Here is an 11,547-nt window from a genome sequence, read left to right on the forward strand (position 1 = left end):
ACAAAATTTCAAAAAATTTTTTTTTCATGGGGACAATATACATCTTTAATGGTTGGAGTAAACTCTTATGGTTAATAATGAAAGTCAATCCTCAAGATGATATCTAATATCTATTACAACTTCTGTTTTTAATACATTTACGCAAATAAATAGTATTATACAAATAATGAATGTTTATGAGTGTAATGGTACAAATAATGGCATGAGGTGAATGATGAAAGGTTATATGTCAACGAGGCAAAGCAGGAATTTATTTAGGTGTTATATAAAACAAAATATTGAATGTTAATGACAAACGATATTTATAGGATTTCAGTCCTCTTTTTGTAGATTTGAAAGCAACAATTTAACCAAAAGAACAGGTTTCCAGGAAATGTATTAATTTATTAAAACAACACATACCTTTTTTCATAGGTTTATTTATTATAATACAGCAATATAATATAGAATAGATATCTATAGATAGTTAAAACTGCATAAGAAAAATAACCTATATAAAATTGTAATCATCTTTATTTTTCAGGTTTATAGATATTATTATTTTTATATAGATTTTAGACAAAAATATCAGTGCAATAATAACAAATACCTGTGTGATATCTGTTACACATTGTATAGTCACAGTTTTGTGTATTTTTGTGGAATATTTTGAACAAGCCTTAAAATAATGAATTCGTATTTTAAAAAAAATATGGGCTTGAAATTACCAGATTCTACAAAGAATTACCATTTTGTAAAGAAGTAAAAAAGACATAGGATTGAAATTACTATATTTTTTAAAGGTTTGCTATTTGTGAAAAATATAATTGAGATTAATATTATTATTATTATTTATAACGTTTAAACAACGACATAAAATATTCTACTCTATAATAATGCACAATTAAATATATAAATCTATATAATAACGATAATAATTTAATGCCTGTAAATGTTTATATAAAAGTATTTCTTCGGAAATCCTTGTATTCATCTTCCTATGCTGTGCACAACATTTCAGTATAGTCGTAAGCATAATTTATACTATAAAATTGAAATACATTAACATGTCTATCATAATTAGAATTTAAACTACATAGTTAAAGTGCACTAGCCTACTTTTAAGTACACCAATCATCAATTAATACAAAACTGTAAAAGTTTTGTATGTTTGATGCTTATGCTCCATTTCCTTTGTACCGTAGGTCTTCCCAGTTGTAATATTTCAATTGATAAAGTAGTTGAAGTAGTGTAGTTTAATGTGTATATGACTGTGTAAAAGTCCTCTACACTTTAGTTTTCAAACTCTGGGTTTGGCAAGAAATGTTTGCCCGTGTAGGCGACTTGTTTACATAATTTAAACAGGAGGAACGTGACAATATGCGTCATATTCAGAATTGGTTGGCGATTTTTCCTTGAAAGCTATCGAATTACAACCACCCCCTGGCGTTATTATGGAACATGGCGCTACTATGTTCCCACATACGACCCAACCAAAGTTTCTATAAACATATCCCATCAAGTAAGCATGATACACTTGCTCTTTAGTCGCCAGTGTACCGCCAATATCATCACATTTTGAGGAGGCTTCATTGTATGTGAATGTCCATTTACCTTCTCCTCTAATGGCTATTACCCCGTGAGATGGATAAGGATACTGATTGATATCGATGTTTGATAGTGAGCAAAACACACTTAAATACCTATTTCCATGATCAATTCTAAACCTTCCTCCAACTAAAATGTTGGACCAGCATGTATCGTTATATTCTTGAATGCAACACATTCCAAACATATTGCGAGAAAACCAAAATTGTTCGTCCAAGCACATTTGAACACCACTTAAACTAACATTATACACCTCCATAGGTAGGGCTATGTGACCTCCAAACTCGTCCTGACATCGGGTTTCTGCTTCAGTGTAATTATACCCTGTATCTTTATTTCTTCTAAGGTGGAGAAGCTTACTAGCAGGGTAGTAGCTATGCTTATCTTTTGCTTTGTCTGAGTAAATGTAGCAGTAGAAGCAACTATAGAGTTCATCACGTTCTGGATACATGTTGAAACGAGTCGATGCATCCACAATATCACACCTGGTGTCTTCATTGCTGAATGTTACTTCGCCACTGATTAGCCAACACTGGTCACATGTTACTTTCATTCCGTATTTGGTGGCAGACACCAGTTGCTCGTAGAACGCAAGAGTTCCTTTCCGTTGCAGACACTGATCTGATGCTTGCTGATAGCTTACATAATTTTTTACCTTAATAACCACTCCATCCTAAAAATAAATGAAATTTAATAAAACATCAACGCTACATTGTCGCTTGCAAAGATATAACCTTTAACCGCACGAACAACATCGCCTCACAATTAGTGGCTGATTCATTACCATAAACAATGTATGTCAAATTCATCATTTGAGTTACTTGTTACCTTAAGAGCGTAATCCCATGCCACTTCACCATCCGTTGTCTGAGATTTAATCTGGCATCCAGACATTCCTCCTTCCCCGCTACTAATCTTAAAGCGATTACATTCATCGTAACCTAATCTTAAACATGCTTGTGCGCATCTGATGCCGGTCGGTTGATCATTCGTGTGTTCTGGAATAGGCCCAGTCTTTGTATGACTGGAAAACATCACCGATTTAAGCCCTGATGGTGTACGAGCTGAAAATGGAACAAAATATTTTACGTTGTTATGTTCATCACTTGAATCTTTATTATTATCACCACCTTAGTACTTTATTGTTGCCCACAAAATAACTATCACCGTCGTTGGTATCTTTATCATCTAGTATCATTTATAAAAATGTCTTAATAAGAAATATAGCTCTACTCCTGCAGCATCAGCATCATCGTTATCTCGTCTAAATCCTTGTCATCGATCGATCGATTATCAACACTTATATCACCACCACCATCTTTCTCATCATCAACCTCATTTGAATATTTTTCACCACCTTAGTAATCTGTTTCAAGATTGTTCTGGAATGTAATGGTTGTTGATATCAATGGTATCGTTATTGTATATATTTATCTTCTTTACCGTTATTTGATTGTCATATAAGGCCTATTATCATCACTATCCGATTATCACAATATTATTATTTTCACAATTATCTGTTTTCATCGTCATTACAATAATATTTCTATTCAATTCAGGTAAATATTTCAATAACCAGTCTCAATTTTTTTTTAAATAGTAAATTATACATATTTTGTGATACACGCGTCATCTTTGTGTCCCCAAGTAGTGTGAGTCTAGGAGTCTAGAAGTTTAGGCCTACCTACCTTGTGCTGTAGAAAGTAAAATGACTACAACGACCCAGTACATATTTGACATCACAGAGCACGATTAGTCAGAATAATTTCAGGACACGCCTGAATAATAAAGATTCAAAGAAAAAAGTTCATTCATTTAGTTAATGAGGCGTGTTTTCCACTTTTCCACAGAATATCTTCGGGTTATTCAAATATTAAATAAACTGTGATTGATTTTCGCAAAAAGGAGAATGCTCTAGGAATACAATATAGGCCTAATACCTATCAATGCTAATATAAGCCATACCAACGCTTTCGATCAGCACGCAATCCACCTGGTGGAAAATCTTAATTATTATGTAAATAACCCCATTGTCTCATTAGTACTGATTACTGTGTTGGAATGCCCAGTGTTGAAGACGTGTTGCGTGACGCTTACTCAATCGCTGTAACTGACCAACAACAGAGATGAACATATAATTTCCAGCGGACTGTGTAGCCTACCCATGACCAAGGCATCTTGTACACAATGTGTTTTGAAAAAAAATATGCTGTGTCAAAATAAATGGATAAATATGCTGTCCTAGGACAACGTCATGGGTATCACCCTGCCGCAGCCAACACGGAATACAAAGGCGCAAGGTGAGTAGGCCTACCATTTAATTTATAATGTTTACATTTTGTGAAGCAAGCTCCTTAAAAAATGATGATTGAGCCGCGGAAATATATTATTTAGTTTGAGACCTAATAATACAATGATATACCACTTATTAACGATTATAAGTACTAAGTACCCCGGTTACCCAGAGGAGTGCTTGTCGAGAAATCTCAATATACAACTATTTTAGCTATTTACACTTTACTGTGTGTTTTGTTTAAAAAAATCCGATCAGTCGGTGTAAATTTGTTCACGTTAACCAAATCATTTCCGTAGACAGTATATCATTACTTTGATTTACGGAGTAGGCCTATCGGACAATATACTGTACAGAGTTCTTATTTATAACGATGTAGAAGTCTAATAATACGATTGCTTTACTTCTTCAAAGAAGAGTAGCCTCTAAACTGCACTTCTATTAGATAGGACTACTTGAAGCATTGGACTCGGATTTAATATCGTTTTTCTATTTATTTGCTCATTGAGCACTGGTGAAATATTACAATATTGTACGTAAAAACATTACTGTCAGCATATTAGATAGATATTAATTACACGTCCCATCCATCACATGATTTTCAAACGGTTTAGTCACGGCGTTACGTAATAGAAGTTTTTGTAAATAATGTTCAAATCCCACCAACGACTTGCGGGTGGTGTATGTGCACGCTTCAAATTTTGTTTTTACTTCGAATAGTATTATGTTATATTTATCATTTTTTAAATGTTATTACCTACGCCAAGAAGGTTATATTTTGTTTGTTAGTTATTTAGCAACATAATGTCAAAACTAAAAGACAGATTTTCACCAATTTTAAACCACGGATACAGATTTGGTCACGGAAGAATCTATTAAATTTTGGAGGTAATCTGGACTAGGATCCCAATTCAGGACCACCTTAATAGAATCTGGGAAAACTACACTCTGGGAAAACTACACATTGTTTAAAACAATACAACATAATATATTACATTAGACAACCACCTGTTTTGCCACAGTAGTTCGCTATTTTAAACAATAGATATAAAAATACAGGCTTAATCATTTTTTAAGGTCAGTTGTTGGAGATATGTAATCTATGATTGCTCTTGTTTCTTATTTATTTATTAACAATTCATTCATTCATTTCCTTTATTTTGGATAGTACATCCATTATACAAAACATACAAAACAACTAGAGAAACAATTTCACCTGATAAGTAACAACTTCTACAAAAACAACCTAAACTATCAATTAGCACCGACGCTGATGCAGGTTGGATTGTGAAAGTACATTAACTAATGGTTTTAATTAGACTGTCATGAATTGTGTTCTTAAAACTATGAATAGAATCCTCCAATATTCATTAATAAATAACAGCTATTCTGTCGACAACTAACAAAATATAAAGTTTTTCTCCAAATCAAAAATAAAATAATTATCTTACCAATAACAAAACTGATTGTAGAAACTGTACTTGTCAAAGGTGTGATAACTAATAGATCGAGATGAGAGAGCCACAGATAATATATAAGAAAAATAAAGAATTTATTGAGTGAACTGGCACATGCGCACTAATAGGTTTAGCCACTCGTGACGTTTTGTTTAATCTTAGATAGGTCTATCCACTAATATTATAGACACTCTAGTAAAAATTAATACCTCCTTTGGTACATTCCTTTAAAGTGATTCAGTGATTATTAAACCAATATTTTCTTTCACTAAAACATTTTCTATTTCATCACAACAGACAAGTTCGGAAATTCAGGGTTCGTTTAGACCATGAATTAATTGTATTTTGCATTTTTCGTATTCTATTTCTCAGTTCTCGTTTGTAACTGTTTGGTAGGGATTATGTTTAAAAAGAAAATTCCTAGCCCCTGTACTTTACCATTCTTTTTCCAGTTAAAATCTTCAATTTGGTCTTTCCTGTTTACTAAGAAAAAGTGTGTGAGAGTTTAACCGATATATACTATAAATGTGGGTAAAATTATGGCAAGCAGCTGTTGTTGATATTACATTATAACCATAACTGTTTCTATGGCAACATTTTATTATTTGGTAATACTTTAGTATATTATTGGCATATGCCTTTAATTAAGAACACAACTTTATTACCAAACATTATTAAATAATTTATGATCAAATATTAATATAAATATAACAATATAATATATATAATATACTATAATCTATTATCGACATATTTAATATTTCATGGACATGCTTTAATAGACCTATTTTAATTTATTTTTGTACACAAATTAATATATCATGAACAATCGTTATTTTATTACGAACAGGCTTTACAACGTTACTATCACATATCAGATATTTAGACGTCCCATCCACAACATGTTTTTCAAACGGTTTACAGTAGTTACGGCGTTCCATAATAGAAGTTTTCGAAAAAAATCGTTTAATACTTCCCACCAACGACACGATGGGTGTGTGTGCTTTAACCCCTCCCATTTTTTTTTTAGCTCGAATAGTATTATGTTATATTTATCATTTTTTACATTTCTATTATTACTAGGCTATATTTTGTTGGTCAGTTATCAAGATAACGTTGACACTAAACGACAGATACCAATTTTAAAGCACATATTATATTATATTTGGTCACGGAGAATTCGATTAAATCTTAGAGGCAATCCGGACTAGGATCCCAATTCATGACCACTTTAGAGTCTTGGAAAACTAACATTGTTTAAATCAATATAACATAATATAGTACATTTGACAACCACCTGTTTTGTCTACTCTGTTTAAACAATAGAAATTTAAAAAAGACAGGGCTAAATAATTTTTTAAGTTCAGCCATGTCAGAGACTTGTTAAGAAATTCGTTATAATTAATGTAATATGATGACGTCATATAACTGTTACTGCCTTAAGAAACATTTAAAAACAGTGACTAATAAGGAAAAAAGATGTTAGTTTCAGTTTTTTGTTTGTAGGGTATTGAAGGTATACCCTATTATGGAAGCTTTCTGTTAGGTCCCAAAGTAAGGCTCTGCTGTAATCGACAGCGAACGGCACAGGATGTCAGTCAATCGTTATTGTGGGCCAATCACATACCGAGTTTAGGCTACGTCATTTGTATATTTGATGTGTGCTGGAAAACCATTAGAAAGTACATTATGATGATGTATCTTTTAAGCCTAGCTTTTATGAAAAGCCCAAGAACTCTTAATGAAATTTAATGCATGTCGTTAAAAAAATATTTTCGAAGGTAGACTGCCTTAGGTACTGTGTAGTGCTAACACCCCTTTGATAAAATGCTGAATTATAATTAGTCTAGCATGAAAGAAGAATCTAGTGTACGTGCACAAGAATTGAAAGCATGTTTAATATTGTTTTTAATTATTTAAACATCAATCAATCAATATTTAATTTCAGACCGCAGATACACAATATACCGTAACTAAAATGAAAAAAAATTTACATTTTTACACGACGTAATTTATTTCAAGCGTCTGACGTAACCAGAATTGACTTTCTTTTGGTACATTCTTTTTTATAGAGTTATTACGAATAACCAATAATAAGTTTATTGATAATTGCATAATATTATAATATTTGTGTGTACATGTTATAACTGTCATACAAAGTTTAATGTACTTTGACACTGAAACTAATTTAAAATAAATGAATATTAATGATTAATGCTTCTTAAGATTCTAGGAATAATAAGCAAATGAATAAAACTTCTTCTTAATTTACAAAATAACATGTGTAACCAGAGAAGAGTGAAATTGTCACTCTTCCCTGGCGTAACAGAATTCCTAATGCTGGCAAATAACTCGCTTCGCTCGCGTATCATCTAGGTCGTGCCCACAGATGGTTCTCGAATACATAGTGTTATTTTCAGCGTTAAAAAACTGGCGATTTCAAATGTACGTACCGCAGGACAAATTTTGTTTACAGGAACGAATAAATAGACACAGTGATTTATTCAACTAAAATTAGCACCCTGTGAATTACTTCTGAAAGAGAAACTTGTCACAAAATGAGACCAATTGTTTAAGTCAAATTTAAACAAACTTAATTTGTGTTTTGTATGTAACATTAGGGTTATCAATTCAGTAACGAAATATTAATTGTTTTCATGTTTTACAAATAATATACCACTAAACACAGTAAAACATTGCGATTTCATACTTTGTTGAAACTGTCACCATCATAGTCAATTGAAATAGTACAGCACGTGTAACGATACACCACTACGACGCTTATATATATATATATATATATATTTAATTACAGTATTAATTGATACAAAAGTTGAGAAGCAACAGTCAGTAATAAAGTTTATTGCTAGTTTTATTGTTCACAAAACTATGCGTATCGAATCTAAAGCTTTCTACAATATAGGAATCAAGGACTGGATCGTTGATATTGTAACGAAAATCTCCGTGTTCTTCCGGGTTCGTTCCATTTTGGGGGGAGGGGTCTGCGGTACTGTTATACACTCAAACAAAAGAGATAAATCAATTACAATTACAACTTGTGGAGTGGTCTCCTTTATTCTTTCTATGATTCCAAATTATAAGTGACAACCGATTTAAATAATTAATTTAGACTAGTGTTGATCTTACGCCGGACTTGAAACAACAGCGTAACCAACAGAAACGGCGTAACCTCCAACACCAGCGTAACCACCACAATGGCGTAACCTCCAACAGCAGCGTAACCACCAACAATGGCGCAACCATCAACAACAGCGTAACCACCACAATGGCGTAACCTCCAACAGCAATGTAACCACCAACAATGGCGTAACCTCCAACAGCAATGTAACCACCAACAATGGCGTAACCACCAACAATGGCGTAACCTCCAACAGCAACGTATCCACCAACAATGGCGTAGCCTCCAACAGCAACGTAACCTCCAACAATGGTGTAACCTCCAACAGCAATGTAACCACCAACAATGGCGTAACCTCCAACAGCAACGTATCTACCAACAATGACGTAACCTCCAACAGCAACGTAACCTCCAGCAATGGCGTTACCTCCAACAGCAATGTAACCACCAACAATGGCGTAACCTCCAACAGCAATGTAACCACCAACAATGGCGTAACCTCCAACAGCAACGTATCTACCAACAATGACGTAACCTCCAACAGCAACGTAACCTCCAGCAATGGCGTTACCTCCAACAGCAATGTAACCACCAACAATGGCGTAACCTCCAACAGCAATGTAACCACCAACAATGGCGTAACCTCCAATAACAATGTAACCACCAACAATGGCGTAACCTCTAACAGCAACGTAACCTCCAACAATGGTGCAACCTCCAACAGCAACGTAACCACCAACAATGGCGTATCCACGTTCCGGCTAACAGGGTAACCACCAGTAGTCTTAACCACTGGCTAATAGGTGTACCCACCAGCAAAGCAGTATCACAACCACAGGGTGTACCACGGGATAACTGTATCTCAAGCAGTAACACAACCAGTAGGCGCAACCTCCGGCTCAGCTATGTCTCAAATAGTAATACAACCAGTAGGTGTAACCTCCGGCTCACTATGTCTCAAATAGTGATACAACCAGTAGGTGCAACCTCCGGCTCACTATGTCTCCAACAGTAACACAACCGGTAGGCTGGGTGTCAGATGAAATCGGTCGCGCTTGAAATCGGTCGCGTTTGAAATCGGTCGCGATAAAATCAACTTCCGGTATTTTGTATGGCGCGCCGCTAGAGCTATACTTTTGATTATATCGGTCGCGTTTGAAATCGGTCGCGCTATTTTGTATGGATCGAGCGGGATGCATGCTAGAGCGGGATATACATTTTTCGTTTATATAGATTTAATTGATATTTTTTAGGAACTAGATTATTTATGTGGATATTTTTTATTTGGTTAATAAATATTTATTGTCAATCATTAAATTAATTTTTTTTTTGTATTTCACAGGTCTCGGAGAAGGACTGTGTCTGTTCAAAATGGCCATTTCTAAACACGTTTAAATATTATATTAGGCATAATTTATATGTACTGTAATTAATATATTATATAGAGAATATACGTCTGTCGTGTCTTTTATTATGCAAACAATTACGTATGGTTTTAGGATATTAATAAAATATATAGATAATATGCCGTTATAAATCAATCTACCGGCCTACAGTAAGACTATGATGTACAATGATTGACGTGAGAATAATAATGTATGGATAATGAAGGTGGACACGATTCTCAAAGAGGTAATCTGCACTGATATTTAAACATTTATATTTACGAACGGCGTATGAATGTGAGACACTGAGTTGCACTTACTTAAATTTACATTAAATGATTATTATAAATGAAGAAATAAAAGATATTTATTAAATTATATATAAATCATGCTGTCAAATAATAGAAAAAGTGATTTGTTCGGAATTATTATGGATAAGCAAGCCTGTGAGCTACAGCGGTTTAATTGCTTTAGCTTATCCTTGCCTCCTTAGATTTCCACGTGTCTTGATTTGGTTACCTATGTTTTAAATGTATTTCGATTTTAAAGGCTAAATAAAGAATGAATGAACATGATCTCATAATCGCGTCGAGCATCTATAGCTCATTGGATCGTTTCACAAAAACACGTGCAGGAGGCCTATAGACGTTTCAAACGTATGGTTATTAGTAATAGACGTCATCTTTACCTCGCCATGGACAACGATCGTACGTGTTTTGTCCATGAGTTGACACACAAACAAGTGCGTGTTTTTTAAATAGGGGAAACCCCGTCAGCAAAATAACGTATTGTTAGAGGAAACAGCTGCACGATCATAGAAGGCGCATCTCCGATATGGCTTATGTGGGGGGTTATTTCAGTTACTCGCCTTTTAACCATCCGCATATAATGATCATTTTACTAAAAACTATTTTAAACATTAGAAATATATATACACATTTGCCTCAACAATAATCATTATACACTTAATATTATCCTACATAACGGATAGAAATAAAAATAAGGTGATCGAATAGTATGTTGTTAACTACATTGATATGATATAATCTGCCAGTTTATAGTATAAAAATGGATACGCTGGCTTTACGGGCTATATTGTAAAAATTATTGTTTTTAAATAAATTGTTCTCTTTTATGTAATTGTTTGCATAATAAAAGACACGACAGACGTATATTCTCTATATAATATATTAATTACAGTACATATAAATAGAGGTAAATTATTATATGCCTAATATAACATTATGCCAAATATAATTTAAACGTGTTTAGAAATGGCCATTTTGAACAGACACAGTCCTTCTCCGAGACCTGTGAAATACAAAAAAAAAAAAAATTTAGAGATTGATAATAAAGAAATATTTATTAACCAAGTAAAAAATATCCACATAAATAATCTAGTTCCTAAAAAATATCAATTAAATCTATATAAACGAAAAATGTTTATCCCGCTCTAGCATGCATCCCGCGCGGCTCGATCCATACAAAATAGCGCGACCGATTTCAAACGCGACCGATTTCATCAAAAGTATAGCTAGCTCTAGCGGCGCGCCATACAAAATACCGGAAGTTGATTTTATCGCGACCGATTTCAAACGCGACCGATTTCAGACGCGACCGATTTCATCGTAAACCGTAGGCTGTACCCTCCGGCTAACTTTACTTACTGTGTCTTAACTCTCCTTT

At 33.7% G+C, this 11,547-nt stretch overlaps 1 long non-coding RNA gene across 1 annotated transcript; it reads right to left on the reverse strand.

The window, feature by feature from the left end:
* Nucleotides 1-8,333: 8,333 nt before the first annotated feature.
* On the reverse strand, nucleotides 8,334-9,495 carry LOC144851111 (uncharacterized). Its single transcript, XR_013614149.1, has 3 exons — nucleotides 9,210-9,495; nucleotides 8,634-8,795; nucleotides 8,334-8,527 (listed from the first exon to the last, which is right to left on the reverse strand). It is a non-coding gene; the product is annotated as an uncharacterized LOC144851111 (long non-coding RNA).
* Nucleotides 9,496-11,547: the final 2,052 nt, after the last annotated feature.

Source organism: Antedon bifida, chromosome 8, assembly GCF_963402885.1.
Source record: "Antedon bifida chromosome 8, ecAntBifi1.1, whole genome shotgun sequence".
NCBI lineage: Eukaryota > Metazoa > Echinodermata > Crinoidea > Comatulida > Antedonidae > Antedon > Antedon bifida.